Source organism: Electrona antarctica (genome assembly GCF_951216825.1).
Source record: "Electrona antarctica genome assembly, chromosome: 14".
NCBI lineage: Eukaryota > Metazoa > Chordata > Actinopteri > Myctophiformes > Myctophidae > Electrona > Electrona antarctica.
Window position 1 is genome coordinate 8203633 of NC_136795.1, and position 15588 is coordinate 8219220.

At 40.2% G+C, this 15588-nt stretch overlaps 1 protein-coding gene across 1 annotated transcript in view; it reads left to right on the forward strand.

The window, feature by feature from the left end:
* Nucleotides 1–15588, forward strand: part of grin2aa (glutamate receptor, ionotropic, N-methyl D-aspartate 2A, a) — a 292852-nt gene that overhangs the window by 55349 nt on the left and 221915 nt on the right. The gene's annotated exons all lie outside the window — the stretch shown is intronic.

Genomic DNA, 15588 nt, shown 5'->3' on the forward strand with positions numbered 1-15588 from the left:
TGCACTATGGGTGAACTGAAGAGCTGCAATGCATTGTGGGATGTGTAGTTGATCTTTTAAGTGCTTTCCATTAACACTCCTTATGTCACGTTTCTTCAGCAACTACAATGATGAATGCCTGATTTATTTCACTTTCATTCACAATATAATATAATAATACAGATTGTTTGGGCCTTAAACTGATTATTTTCTTACAACCTGTCAATTAATGTATGTTGTCTGTATTGACTGTATGATGCAGTTTTAAAAAAAAAACTTATTTCAAGCAGTTTTTTTGTGTTTGATATTAAATTATATGGTTAATATCAGGTGGGTTACACTCAGCAGTGGTTCTGGGGAGTTCCAGTTGTTCGAGGACCACCAGTGGTCCTTATAGGGGTTCCAGGTGGGCCCCAGCTAAATGATGGAGAGTTGGTTAAACCAAATGGACCCTTATAGATCTACGTAAAATGAAAAATGAAAGTTATGAAACCAATAACTGCGTCTGGCACCACAAGGGTGCCAGAGGGTAGTTGCAAATTCTGCACCCTCATAGTTTAAATTTAAAAATTTGATTGACATTTGACAATTGACATTTTTATTTGCCGGCCTCAGTCATTTAATCCTGGAGCCAAGCATTGTGTGCACGTGTGTCTGTGTGTGTGTATGTGATTGTAAAATCCATAATCTTTTCAAATAGCTGTTAATGTGTGTGGGTGCCGCTACTACACACATTGGAAAGATTTAGCATAGACAACCAAGTATTAAAGAAGGTCTTTCCCCCTCCGTAAGGTTGCAAGATACCATCCTGGAATTTATACCCTCACATCAGTAAGCAGGAACTGGGAATGGCAATGACGGACCTGAAAGTCTGACGTGGCATATGCATGTCAAACTGGGGGTCCTTGAAAAAGGTTGAAATCACTGCTAGAGCCGTACATATCTTATATCAGTATTATCAAGCTCAAAGTTTCCATGGGAAATCTGAGCATGAGAGAGGTCATGTAGGACATGTAACTTCTCTGCCTGGATAGCTGTGGCGGTGGGGGGTCTTTCCCTGTCCCCCACTCAATAACCATTGACACAGTTGTAGTTATATTTACACTTTTATCTCAAAATGATTTTTCTATTCTACTGTTAGCTGTATCCTATCCCCCCACCCCCCTACCACACACACACACACACACACACACACACACACACACACACACACACACACACACACACACACACACACACACACACACACACACACATACATACATATGCCTACATTCAGTTTTCTTGCATTTTGCTTATCTTAGGAGGTGATAACTTTGATTCAGACAGACAGACAGACAGACAGGCTGTATGTCTGTCTGTCTATCTCACTGTCTGTCTCGCTGATAGATAGATAGATAGATAGATAGATAGATAGATAGATAGATAGATATTTTTAAACCCCTCTGGGCAGGTGGGAGACTGGCATGTTATATTATGATGGTGCCATTTACCAAAACACAGACAGGCACCATGCACATTTTGCAGGTGCCTGTGAATTATTTTGTAGTCCACTTCCAACTCTGTGTGGTCGATCATACGTCGATCTAACTACAGACAAATGAGCTGCAATGTTTTGGGAAGAATGTCCTGGAACACAGATTGTCGGAGAGACACGAGACCCATTTCATCGGATTTGGCATCCTTCAAATATGAAAAATGTGTCCTGCCTGAAAAAAAAGGATTTTGTTTAAATATTAAAATGATTTATAATGCCCAAAGGTCGCTTCAAAGTCTTGGGTGACTGTTGACCTTTAGGAGTGTCCGTTTGGGAGGAGACTTATGTTTTCTCGTTCGTCTCGGCCAGCCGATCGAGGATCTGTTTTCCGTTTGTCTCTACGATTTTTGGGGAATTTACTATTGATTTTAAGGACAGAAGGCCGCAAATGTTGAATCGGCTTAGTCCGAATGTCGTGTCTATTCCTGGATCGTGGACGCTTAGAAGTGTCGGAGAGACACGAGACCCATTTCATCGGATTTGGCATCCTTCAAATATGAAAAATGTGTCCTGCCTGAAAAAAAAGGATTTTTTTAAAATATTTAAATGATTTATAATGCCAAAAAGGTCGCTTCAAAGCCTCTTGGGTGACTGTTGACCTTTAGGAGTGTCCGTTTAGGAGGAGACCTATGTTTTCTCGTTCGTCTCGGCCAGCTGATCGACGATCTGTTTTCCGTTTGTCTCTACGATTTTTTGGGAATTTACTATTGATTTTAAGGACAGAAGGCCGCAAATGTTGAATCGGCTTAGTCCGAATGTCGTGTCTATTCCTGGATCGTGGACGCTTAGAAGTGTCGGAGAGACACGAGACCCATTTCATCGGATTTGGCATCCTTCAAATATGAAAAATGTGTCCTGCCTGAAAAAAAAGGATTTTTTTAAAATATTTAAATGATTTATAATGCCAAAAAGGTCGCTTCAAAGCCTCTTGGGTGACTGTTGACCTTTAGGAGTGTCCGTTTAGGAGGAGACCTATGTTTTCTCGTTCGTCTCGGCCAGCTGATCGACGATCTGTTTTCCGTTTGTCTCTACGATTTTTTGGGAATTTACTATTGATTTTAAGGACAGAAGGCCGCAAATGTTGAATCGGCTTAGTCCGAATGTCGTGTCTATTCCTGGATCGTGGACGCTTAGAAGTGTCGGAGAGACACGAGACCCATTTCATCGGATTTGGCATCCTTCAAATATGAAAAATGTGTCCTGCCTGAAAAAAAAGGATTTTTTAAAAATATTTAAATGATTTATAATGCCCTAGAGGTCGCTTCAAAGTCTTGGGTGACTGTTGACCTTTAGGAGTGTCCGTTTGGGAGGAGACCTATATGTTTTCTCGTTCGTCTCGGCCAGCCGAATTGTATGCGCATAGCCTACTGTACAGATTAGGCAAGCAGGGCTCAGAGCATTATTGGTTCCCAGTCCCTGATGGCTCATTGAAGTCAGTCAGAAGGAGATATTTTAAAATATGTCCTCTGCATGCTCATGGATGACTAAGACCCCTACACATTCTGTATCCGGCCGGTTGACAGGTCACTAAAGTCATGCCTGTGTGCCGTAAACCCCTTCAAACTGTTGAAGAGCTTATACAGTTGGTGAAGAAGCCTGCATGTATGGGGGGCTGAGGTGGACTCGGGAAACCTTGATGTTTAAATCCTCAGGCCTCTGAGCGTTATGGGCTCCCATGAGTCCCCGATTATAATTGCTCATTCAAGTCAGGCACAATACATAATGTAATTATCAAACAAATAGGTTATATGTTGTCCCTTTCGCACTGTACAATGTTTCTGTCTGTGTGTGTGTGTGTGTGTGTGTGTGTGTGTGTGTGTGTGTGTGTGTGTGTGTGTGTGTGTGTGTGTGTGTGTGTGTGTGTGTGTGTGTGTGTGTGTGTGTGTGTGTGTGTGTGTGTGTGTGTGTGTGTGTGTGTGACTTCAGTTAATAATATCTCCATATGTATAACCATTCAGTCAATTACTGTTTAAACAAAGCTGGTGAGAAATGATGACCAAAAGCTGACTAGAGTTGCTATATAGACAAATTTCAGAAAGGTCAGCTGGTGCAGCATTTAAGGGTTTCTATTAAAAATAATAAAGAATGGCAAGTGAAAGGGTATTAGGAGGACTGTACTGGTCAAATGACGTGAACTGCACAGTTCCCTCGCCGTTTGTGGAGGGCAAAGCGGGAGGTCTTCCAGGACATTCTTCCCAAAACATTGCAGCTCATTTGTCTGTAGTTAGTATGATCGACCACACAGAGTTGGAAGTGGACTACAAAATAATTCACAGGCACCTACAAAATGTGCATGGTGCCTGTTTGTGTTTTGGTAAATGGCACCATCATAATATAACATGCCAGTCTCCCACCTGCCCAGAGGGGTTTGAAAATATCGTGGCAGCCAGCGAGACAGACAGACAGACAGACAGACATACAGCCAGTCTCGCTGTCTGTCTGTCTGTCTGTCTGAATCAAAGTTATCACCTCCTAAGATAAGCAAAATGCAAGAAAACTGAATGTAGGCATATGGATGTGTGGGTGTGTGTGTGTGTGTGTGTGGGTGTGTGTGTGTGTGTAGGGGGGTGGGGGGATAGGATACAAGCTAACAGTAGAATAGAAAAATCATTTTGAGATAAAAGTGTAAATATAACTACAACTGTGTGGGGGACAGGGAAATCTGCCGATCTACAAGCTCACAAAGCGTCGCAATGAAATAGGTTGAGAGTTTGTAAATCAACTGTTTCCGGTGGGCGTTACTTTACCAGGGGCCGCGCGCGGCGTCGTGCAAGTGCACTGCACACACAGACACAAACAGTAAACACAGACGCACGTGGAGCCTTGGGAGTTTTACCGTTTATTTTACAAACTTTAGGCCTACATTAAATTATTATTAGCACTCTCTCTCGTCTCTCTCCGACGAACACTCCTTTCGTCCGTTTTACCCTACATGGCACGTGCAGTAGCCAGTGTGCATGCTGTACTTTCAAAGTAGCATTTTCTACAGCAAGACAGGAATCTGTTAATGTGTTGGTAACACTACCTTCAGCAAGATATGTTTAACGGTACACAAACGTTTTTTGTCCGTGCACCCCCTGTTACCTCCTGACCTAGCTGAGCTGACGAACCTCCAACGCTCAGTCTCTCATTTGGATGAAAAGTATACATTTTTTACTATGATTATGGAAAATAATCACAGAATGTCACTGCACTGAAAGACATGCCAGCTGCTGTATACTCCTGCAGCTGCTCTATACATCTCCTTACAACAGTGTTGCAGATTTGGCTGTTTGTGTTAAATATCACCATAAATCCACCATTACCCTTTTCATGTCACGCACCCCATAGAGCAGTGGTTCCCAAATGTTTTCATGTCAAGGACCCCCAAATTGACATTTATTAGCCCGCGCCCCGCGGACTCCCATTTGAAAAGATATGTCAGGAACTCCCATAAGAGAAGATATGTACGGCTCTAACAGACCCCCCATTTAATGGCATTTCCATCTCTGGGACCCCAATTTATATTGTAAAATCAATGTTAATTGAGAGTGTACACATGGTTCCATTTGTACACTCAGAGTTATAGACCAATAAGGGTCCATTTGGTTCCAAACTATCATTTAGCTGGGGACCCCCTGGAACTCCCTCAAGGACCCCTGGGGGTCCCCAGACCCCACTTTGGGAACCACAAGGGGTGCACGCACCATAGTTTAACCCCTGGTTTAACCTATGTAATTGTTGGGCAGAATGGCCCCCCAACAACCTTTACACAATAGAGTGCCACCCCCCTTTTGTTTTTGAAAAATCGTGGAAATGTGTTATTTGGAACACGTGACAAAAATAAGATGTAGCTGCTGGTATCCTTATAGTATTGTTACTGTTACCACCCAACTCTATTTTGGAGGTTTTAGATGATGGCATAAATCAATGCTATTAACACACAATGAAATCGTAAAAGGTGCTTTGAACTAAACCTCTTAACTCAATTGGACACTCAAACTGTCTGTTAAAACAGCTAACTCTACCACCTCTCATGCAAGTAAGTGACAATATATAAATTCCAACTTTGAGGCAGTATTGCTTTGTTTAAAAAAGAAATGTTTTCTTCATTTTCTGAAAAAAATAACAGTGGTTTCTTCCTGACAGCAGAGATGTATGTCCTTGTGATGTATATTGGGTTTGTATTTGATAACATTTGGCATATCAAAGAACTCAGGATATCAGCTCTGTATTCTACAGAAAATCCAGTGACTTATCCAATGAGATATTTTGGGATTCTGGGCATTTTCGCCCAGTAGAAATCACCAGATTCTGTCAATGTTCATGAACTACCAAGTACCAATATCAGTAAAATATCTCACTCAAAACAGGCCCAATGGCCATATGGTGCATATGAACAAACTCAGGATATGCATAAGAAATGTCCGTATTCTAGAAGAATCCTAAACCCGGAAATTAGGGATTCTTGCTATTTTCGCCCTCAGGTCATTTTCGGAACACATACATGTCAAAAATAAAATTACGCTCATATCCTAGTACAATATATTGTCTTCAGGGTGTATATTGAGTTCATATTTTACATAATATGCCGCATATCAACAAACTCAGGATATGCATAAGAAATGTCCGTATTCTAGAAGAATCCTAAAACCGGAAATTAGGGATTCTTCCTATTTTCGCCCTCAGGTCATTTTCGGAACACATACATGACCAAAATAAAATTACGCTCATATCCTAGTACAATATATTGTCTTCAGGGTGTATATTGAGTTCATATTTTACATAATATGCCGCATATCAACAAACTCAGGATATGCATAAGAAATGTCCGTATTCTAGAAGAATCCTAAAACCGGAAATTAGGGATCCTTGCTATTTTCGCCCTCAGGTCATTTTCGGAACACATACATGACAAAAATAAAATTACGCTCATATCCTAGTACAATATATTGTCTTCAGGGTGTATATTGAGTTCATATTTTACATAATATGCCGCATATCAACAAACTCAGGATATGCATAAGAAATGTCCGTATTCTAGAAGAATCCTAAAACCGGAAATTAGGGATTCTTGCTATTTTCGCCCTCAGGTCATTTTCGGAACACATACATGACAAAAATAAAATTACGCTCATATCCTAGTACAATATATTGTCTTCAGGGTGTATATTGAGTTCATATTTTACATAATATGCCGCATATCAACAAACTCAGGATATGCATAAGAAATGTCCGTATTCTAGAAGAATCCTAAAACCGGAAATTAGGGATTCTTCCTATTTTCGCCCTCAGGTCATTTTCGGAACACATACATGACCAAAATAAAATTACGCTCATATCCTAGTACAATATATTGTCTTCAGGGTGTATATTGAGTTCATATTTTACATAATATGCCGCATATCAACAAACTCAGGATATGCATAAGAAATGTCCGTATTCTAGAAGAATCCTAAAACCGGAAATTAGGGATTCTTGCTATTTTCGCCCTCAGGTCATTTTCGGAACACATACATGACAAAAATAAAATTACGCTCATATCCTAGTACAATATATTGTCTTCAGGGTGTATATTGAGTTCATATTTTACATAATATGCCGCATATCAACAAACTCAGGATATGCATAAGAAATGTCCGTATTCTAGAAGAATCCTAAAACCGGAAATTAGGGATTCTTGCTATTTTCGCCCTCAGGTCATTTTCGGAACACATACATGACAAAAATAAAATTACGCTCATATCCTAGTACAATATATTGTCTTCAGGGTGTATATTGAGTTCATATTTTACATAATATGCCGCATATCAACAAACTCAGGATATGCATAAGAAATGTCCGTATTCTAGAAGAATCCTAAAACCGGAAATTAGGGATTCTTGCTATTTTCGCCCTCAGGTCATTTTCGGAACACATACATGACCAAAATAAAATTACGCTCATATCCTAGTACAATATATTGTCTTCAGGGTGTATATTGAGTTCATATTTTACATAATATGCCGCATATCAACAAACTCAGGATATGCATAAGAAATGTCCGTATTCTAGAAGAATCCTAAAACCGGAAATTAGGGATCCTTGCTATTTTCGCCCTCAGGTCATTTTCGGAACACATACATGACAAAAATAAAATTACGCTCATATCCTAGTACAATATATTGTCTTCAGGGTGTATATTGAGTTCATATTTTACATAATATGCCGCATATCAACAAACTCAGGATATGCATAAGAAATGTCCGTATTCTAGAAGAATCCTAAAACCGGAAATTAGGGATTCTTCCTATTTTCGCCCTCAGGTCATTTTCGGAACACATACATGACCAAAATAAAATTACGCTCATATCCTAGTACAATATATTGTCTTCCGGGTGTATATTGAGTTCATATTTTACATAATATGCCGCATATCAACAAACTCAGGATATGCATAAGAAATGTCCGTATTCTAGAAGAATCCTAAAACCGGAAATTAGGGATTCTTGCTATTTTCGCCCTCAGGTCATTTTCGGAACACATACATGACAAAAATAAAATTACGCTCATATCCTAGTACAATATATTGTCTTCAGGGTGTATATTGAGTTCATATTTTACATAATATGCCGCATATCAACAAACTCAGGATATGCATAAGAAATGTCCGTATTCTAGAAGAATCCTAAAACCGGAAATTAGGGATTCTTGCTATTTTCGCCCTCAGGTCATTTTCGGAACACATACATGACAAAAATAAAATTACGCTCATATCCTAGTACAATATATTGTCTTCAGGGTGTATATTGAGTTCATATTTTACATAATATGCCGCATATCAACAAACTCAGGATATGCATAAGAAATGTCCGTATTCTAGAAGAATCCTAAAACCGGAAATTAGGGATTCTTGCTATTTTCGCCCTCAGGTCATTTTCGGAACACATACATGACAAAAATAAAATTACGCTCATATCCTAGTACAATATATTGTCTTCAGGGTGTATATTGAGTTCATATTTTACATAATATGCCGCATATCAACAAACTCAGGATATGCATAAGAAATGTCCGTATTCTAGAAGAATCCTAAAACCGGAAATTAGGGATTCTTGCTATTTTCGCCCTCAGGTCATTTTCGGAACAGATACATGACAAAAATAAAATTACGCTCATATCCTAGTACAATATATTGTCTTCAGGGTGTATATTGAGTTCATATTTTACATAATATGCCGCATATCAACAAACTCAGGATATGCATAAGAAATGTCCGTATTCTAGAAGAATCCTAAAACCGGAAATTAGGGATTCTTGCTATTTTCGCCCTCAGGTCATTTTCGGAACACATACATGACCAAAATAAAATTACGCTCATATCCTAGTACAATATATTGTCTTCAGGGTGTATATTGAGTTCATATTTTACATAATATGCCGCATATCAACAAACTCAGGATATGCATAAGAAATGTCCGTATTCTAGAAGAATCCTAAAACCGGAAATTAGGGATTCTTCCTATTTTCGCCCTCAGGTCATTTTCGGAACACATACATGACCAAAATAAAATTACGCTCATATCCTAGTACAATATATTGTCTTCCGGGTGTATATTGAGTTCATATTTTACATAATATGCCGCATATCAACAAACTCAGGATATGCATAAGAAATGTCCGTATTCTAGAAGAATCCTAAAACCGGAAATTAGGGATTCTTGCTATTTTCGCCCTCAGGTCATTTTCGGAACACATACATGACAAAAATAAAATTACGCTCATATCCTAGTACAATATATTGTCTTCAGGGTGTATATTGAGTTCATATTTTACATAATATGCCGCATATCAACAAACTCAGGATATGCATAAGAAATGTCCGTATTCTAGAAGAATCCTAAAACCGGAAATTAGGGATTCTTGCTATTTTCGCCCTCAGGTCATTTTCGGAACACATACATGACAAAAATAAAATTACGCTCATATCCTAGTACAATATATTGTCTTCAGGGTGTATATTGAGTTCATATTTTACATAATATGCCGCATATCAACAAACTCAGGATATGCATAAGAAATGTCCGTATTCTAGAAGAATCCTAAAACCGGAAATTAGGGATTCTTGCTATTTTCGCCCTCAGGTCATTTTCGGAACACATACATGACAAAAATAAAATTACGCTCATATCCTAGTACAATATATTGTCTTCAGGGTGTATATTGAGTTCATATTTTACATAATATGCCGCATATCAACAAACTCAGGATATGCATAAGAAATGTCCGTATTCTAGAAGAATCCTAAAACCGGAAATTAGGGATTCTTGCTATTTTCGCCCTCAGGTCATTTTCGGAACAGATACATGACAAAAATAAAATTACGCTCATATCCTAGTACAATATATTGTCTTCAGGGTGTATATTGAGTTCATATTTTACATAATATGCCGCATATCAACAAACTCAGGATATGCATAAGAAATGTCCGTATTCTAGAAGAATCCTAAAACCGGAAATTAGGGATTCTTGCTATTTTCGCCCTCAGGTCATTTTCGGAACACATACATGACAAAAATAAAATTACGCTCATATCCTAGTACAATATATTGTCTTCAGGGTGTATATTGAGTTCATATTTTACATAAAATGCCGCATATCAACAAAACTCAGGATATGCATCAGAAATGTCCGTATTCTAGAAGAATCCTAAAACCGGAATTTAGGGATTCTTGCTCTTTTCGCCCAGTGTTACTTCACATGTAGACGAGCAAATTGGCTATTTTGTCCTAACACAAAGATTACATTCCCATTGACAATGAATGGAGAATTTACGTCATATGTCTGAGCAAATAGACATGTCTGAGCAAATAGACATGTCTGATCAAATGGACATCTTGTACCACATTCTCTAACATTGATAATTTCGTTTGACCGCAGTTTGTTGACCAAAGTCCCCCTGGTATTTAATTCCCCCCTCTACACCGAATCATTGAGGTGAATGAAAATAACAGCATTATGATGAGCTTGTAGGTTTTTTTTTTGTGCTAATTTTGTTGAATATTCACTTATTATTATGGCATGCCTGGAGGCGTGTCACATGCAGGGACTCTAGGGTTTAGGTGGTTAAAAGATTGATCTGTTATTGCGTTAGCCGATATTGATATACTGTACTGTACAGTCCCCCAGCATCAACGGCCACACGTGTTCGACATACATTTTGAAGCTGTCGAAAAAGCCACGGTTATTATATTTACATTCACCCTGGAACACAGCCCATTTGTAGCCCTTATGGGCAGCGGTGGCCGAACGGTTTGCGGAGCGGTCTTGATACCGGAAGGTCGCCAGTTTGAATCCCCGACCCGAATTACCACCGCTGAAGTGCCCTTGAGCAAGGCATTGAACCCCTACCATGAAATGTTCTATGAGCAGGGTGTGGCTGTAAACAAGCATCTCGAGCTTAGTCCACTTCCCTGGGTAAACAAATAACTCTGCTTTGGGTAAACAAATAACTCTGCTTTGCTCCTTAATGTAAGTCGCTCTGGATTAAGAGCGTCTGCTAAATGCCTAAATTGTAAATTGTAAATTGATGAGGACATTAAACCCTTGGACTGCCACTCCAAATAGCAGCTTTTCAGCGATATACACACTATATCTCATTTTCACGGGGCAAGACTATAGTATTGGGACAATCAGTCCTGATGGTGGCGGTAACGTCACCATTATGCCGATTTTGACCAAATAGAGCGAGTGAGCGGTGATCACTTCCGGTTTGCGATCAAAATATCCGGTAGTATCTTTGCTATACTGTGCAGCACTATCAGATGTCCGGAATGCTAAGCTATCATCATATTTTTTTATAACTAAGTCAAATTAAGCTCTAATCAAGCCCAAAATATCGCATTTTACGCAGCGATGCATGCGCGATCACGCGCGTGCGTGGTCGACCGTGCACGCGCGGATTTCGGCCGGTTTTAGGTAGATTACATCGGCCGTTAGCCAAACTAGCCAAAAGTTGCTACATTTTGTTATATTAAGCTCCCGATTTATAGGGAATTAAACCAGCCCGTCAATTCCGTCAACGGTAGGTTTGGATTAATCCATCCAATCCGTCAAATCCGTCAATGGTAGTCCAGGGTTAGAATGATATAAAATGCTCATTAGAAACAGAATAAACGTAATGTGAATGCGCACGCACACGTGTAACACTGACACATACAGTAAGTGTGTGAAATAATGTAGCCCATTTCCTGTCCTTAAGTATTGAAAGAACATGAAACTCATAACAAGGGAATATATAATTGGTTAAAGCCAAAGTGTAAGTGGTGTTTTTTTGCTTAAAACAAAAAGGTTCTTCGTTAAAAGGTTAAATCACTATATTCTGTTTGTTCAGAGGTCTCCCAGCTGTCTCTCCAGCTATTTAGAGTAGCTATCTTCTTCTTCTTCTTCTTCTTCTTCTTTGTTAGCGATTTTAGCTATTCTTTACAGGGGGGGGCATTCAAACAAGTGGCTAAATATGTAGTTAAATATAAGCTAAATATAAGTTGTTAATAAAAAGCTGGAGAGACATGCATGAAGACTCCTGTTACTGCAACACACACTATATAGCAATAGTACTATCACAATATAGAGGTTTTTAAAACTTATTTTAACCAAAGAAAATCACTTCAAAGTCAAAGTCATGCGGTTTGTCACACACGTTACCGCAGTGAAATTTGTTCTCCGCATTTGACCCATCTCTTGGAGCGGTGAGCCGCAGCCAAGGAGCGGTGAGCTGCAGCCGTGCCGCGCTAGGGAATCATTTGATTAGTAGATTTGACCCCCCCAATCCAACCCTTTGATGCTGAGTGCCAAGCAGGGAGGCATTGGCTCCCATTTTTACAGTCTTTGGTATGACCCAGCCGGGGATCGAACCCCCGACCTCCCAGTTTCAGGGCGGACACTCTAACCACAAGGCCACTGTCAGCATGGTTGACTATTTCACCCTGAAATGTATAGTGTATACAGAGAATATATTGTGTGTTGTGTAGTTAAACATGGTCATCCATTTTCTGTTGACAAGGTGTGACCATAGGGGGCGCTGTGGGGGAAACAAGCATGTGAGCAATAGTTCCTAGGATAGCTGCGGTAAGGAGCGCTTGTTTTACCCCGCCGGCTAATACTAGTACGCCCCGCCCTAGTAGTAACCGAGGAAAGCACCGCCAGCGCGGGCGGAGATTCACCTTCTAATGGAAACCAAAAACCCCATTCTGTCAGCTGCATCGCTAGTTCTATAGACTCTAGTGGACTACTCCCTCCACTTCCCGCTGCTACCATTATTTTTCCAACAACCACAGACTATACTTTTTTTCTATTTTTTTCCCAACAACTCCAGACTTTCTTTTGGAAAGTACGGTAGTTTTTGTGAGGTTAGGGTTAGGTTAAGGTTATAGGTTTAGGCATAGTTTTGTGAGGTTAGGGTTAGGTTAAGGTTATAGGTTTAGGCATAGTTTTGTGAGGTTAGGCATATAACCACTTGTGTGCGGTCCAAAACACAGCCCAGCGCTCCCTACTCCACTGACAACCAATCACAAGCCGTAAAAAACAAGAGTCTAAGACAGTTATGCAAAAGTATATTATTAAGCATTGGAACACACATTTTATTTCACTTTTATTATATTATATAATAATATTATATTATTTCACATATTGTCATCTTAAATATGGGGCCAGAGCCCCCCCATCAAATTGCAGATGGACAGAGAGAGGCTTCCGGACTCCTCTCAAATCTCGCGAGAGTTTGTTGCTGGGATAAAGAAAGGTCGATAACAAAGTAGATTTTCTCCTGATTTGTCTCGCTAAAAGAAGCCATTTTAGTATGAATATCTTGGAAATATTCTGTGCCTTGTGATGATTGGCTCCAGCATTTAGTTCAGTGACTATGGAGCTAAAGAATGGATCATAAGCTGTGTTCACGTTCATTCTCCCATATTGGAAATGAATAGACTCCAACATTCTTCCCGTCTCCTAATAATGTGTCCGCCCCCTTCACGCAGATACAGGAAGTAAAGTGGAGTTTGTGCCTCTTGCTAATTTTCCTCTTGGCTTCCAGCAATAGTTCCACTTCCAGGAAGTGAGCTACCAAGAAGCTATTAAAGTACAGGAAGTGAGAAGAGTGTTTGTGTTTTGGTGGTGGTTGCAAACAAACTCTTTTAAAGCCAATACTAAGCTATAAATACGAACTTATTAAACCAATAATAAACCTTTTGACCAAAGAAGTTTATGAAGGGGAAGAAAGAAAGTTTGGTCGGACATTTCTGCTGCTTTGAGGTCTGAACAAACAAAGCCTTTGAACAAAGGAACCAGCTATGACTCCTGACATGAAGGTTGGGTGAGGAGGATATATCCTTTTCCGGTGAGCAATACATTGCCTTTTTTGTTTCATACCTATGGGGACTACTTGATTTGAGAAAAGAGAAAGAAAATGCTTGGTGGATTACTTTTTTGGTATTATTTACTTTATAGGATACCTGTGTCTTTTAAAGGGACATTGCAGGGAAAAGTGAAGTGAACATTCTCATCTATATTTTGAAAAGATATTGATTGTCCAGTTGTAGTATTTGTGTTTGACCAAAATAAATAGTTTTTGCTCTGCAGCACAGTTCATTTCCAGTAAAAAAATCACACCCGTGTGAACTGAGTGGTGCAACTCTCTCTCTCTCTCTCTCTCTCTCTCTCTCTGTCTCTCATTAGCAGGCAGCAGTGCAGCACTATCTCTCTCTGTTTCTGGCACAACAGCGCCACTTTTGGTACTGATTGGTACTCGTGCTCATAGTGGTCACATAGGTGAACATGCACGTAGGTGAACGTCACGGACATTGCTGTTTGTTGGAGTGGTTGCACCACTCAAAAAAAGATTTACTGTCGCAAGTACAGGACCTTTATTTCGGTAAATGGTGTATTTATATAGCGCCTTTATGCAAGGCGCTTTAAGAGATTGTGCATTACATTCACCCTTTCACACACACATTCAGAGGAAACCATGCAAGGCACCAACCTGCTCATCGGGAGCAATTAGGGGTTCAGAGTCTTGCTCAAGGACACTCCGACACTAACTCGAACTAACTCGAACTGGGAACCTTGTGGTTCCCGTCCGGCCGCTCTACCCTACTACCCTACTACTCTATAACTCGGACATATAATTTTATGGAAGTGTAATGGTGGAAGATTTAAGCTGAAATGAATGGCACTATTCCAGCCAAACCTCCTACTCATGAAGTGCGTATTAAGGCCTATAACAGAGGCTATCTGCAGCCCAGGCTGCTCGCCGCTAAATGGTCTAAACATTGCCTGTTCTTCAAGGACAGCACAGCCTGCTGTACTCCTGCGTAATCCATCCTCTCCGTCGTGATCATAAAATATACACTTGTTAGTATTCTTCTCTTTTCGCTCGCTTTCACTTCCGCCCTCCCACACCGTCTTAACTCTATTCAAGGCCTATCTCTCCCACCCCTCTGTCTCTCTCTCTCTCTCTCTCTCTCTCTCTCTCTCTCTCTCTCTCTCTCTCTCTCTCTCTCTCTGTGTGAGACTACTCTTTGCGAGAGTTATGTGATTAATATCCACATTGAAATGTAAGTGAATAAGGAGCAGAAGGGAGACGGATGCAGTGTGTGCGTGCGTGCGTGTGTATGTGGCAGTGGCCATATAAGGAGGAGGCGATGCTTCCTGCACCCATGCTCTGTATCCTGAAGCACTTGTTGAGGTTTCCAAGTTAGCGCATAGTTTGTGTTCAAGAATTTCTTGTTAAAGGAGCATTCAGTGATTTGGGTGATTTGGAAAAAAACCCGGTCCACCCGGTAACAAGATGTGCACATGCACACGCTCTACAGTGGGGGGAAGTACAACAGACCAACAGCACGTGCACCAATGCCCGCCCCACTCGATCATGATTGGAGGAAGGCCCCTCTCATCCTGATTGGATGAAGGCTTTGCCACCCAAAGCCCAACCTGAAACTAGGGTTTTTTGACCCCAGGGGCACACTTTATAGTAGGGAGGATTATCCAAAAAATAAGAAAAAATAAGTGATATTTGAATTAAGTGAAATCACTGAATATACCTTTAAATGTGTGCATGA